Source organism: Chrysochloris asiatica, unplaced genomic scaffold (genome assembly GCF_000296735.1).
Source record: "Chrysochloris asiatica unplaced genomic scaffold, ChrAsi1.0 scaffold06195, whole genome shotgun sequence".
Lineage (NCBI taxonomy): Eukaryota > Metazoa > Chordata > Mammalia > Afrosoricida > Chrysochloridae > Chrysochloris > Chrysochloris asiatica.
In genome coordinates, this window is record NW_006414713.1 from 1 (window position 1) to 1,044 (window position 1,044).

Sequence of the window (1,044 nt, forward strand, 5' to 3'; positions counted from 1 at the left end):
GGAGGAAACAGTCGCTGGAGAAAGATGTCATGATGGGTAAGGTGGAGGGTCAGAGAAAAAGAGGAAGACCCCTAATGAGATGGATTGGCCAGGTGGCATCATTGATGGAATCCAGTGTGGCAGCACTAGTGAGGTTGGCCCAGGATGGGACATTGTTTTGTTCTGCTGTGCATGGGGTCGCTATGAGTCAGTTCCTACTCAATGACACCTGACAACAACAAACAAACATCTTTTTTTATATATTCTCTGCTTTTAGCCAAGATCCATTGGACATCTCTTCCAATCAATTGGCCAGATAGTTTTCTTCCAAATTTCTTGGCATAGATGAGTGAGTGCCTCCAGTGCCAAGTCATTTTCTCGAAAGATTTCAATTTTTATTCCATCAATTCCTGACGCTTTATTCTGTGCCCATTCCTTTAATGCACCTTGGACTTCTTGCTTCAGTGTTATTGGTCCTTGATCATATGCTAACTCTTGAAATAGTTGAAGATCAACCATTTCATTATGCTACAGTGACTTTGTGTATTTCTTCCATTTTTTTTTTTTTTTTGTGTGTGTGTGTTTGATAAATTTTATTGGTAAACTGTAATATTCACAAACATCAAAATGGGAAAAACTTAACTGGAAGCTAACTGTAATCCATATAATTTTGAAATCCTGAAGAGTGCAAGAAGGGAAAATATTTTAAAAATGATAGCAAACTACAATTGCTTATAAATAATTAGTAATGTAGGCCTGCTGTCTTATTTATATTCATTATTCTCATTTCTTAGCTCACTTACAGTATTACGATATATAGTTTCCTAGCTATAAAGCCTTGCTGCTCCAAGTTTCGCCCTCAGACCATCTGCTGTCATATCTCTTGGGAGCTTGTTAGAAATAAATAACTTGGGGCATCACCAAAGCCTCTTATAATCTGTGTTTCTAAATATTCCCAAGTGATTTGATTGTGCATGAAAATTTGAGAAGCTGTGATATAGAGGGCTAGAATTAATGTGGCAAAAAGTTAAGGACAGGCAGATTCATTGCCATCCCTCTAAAATT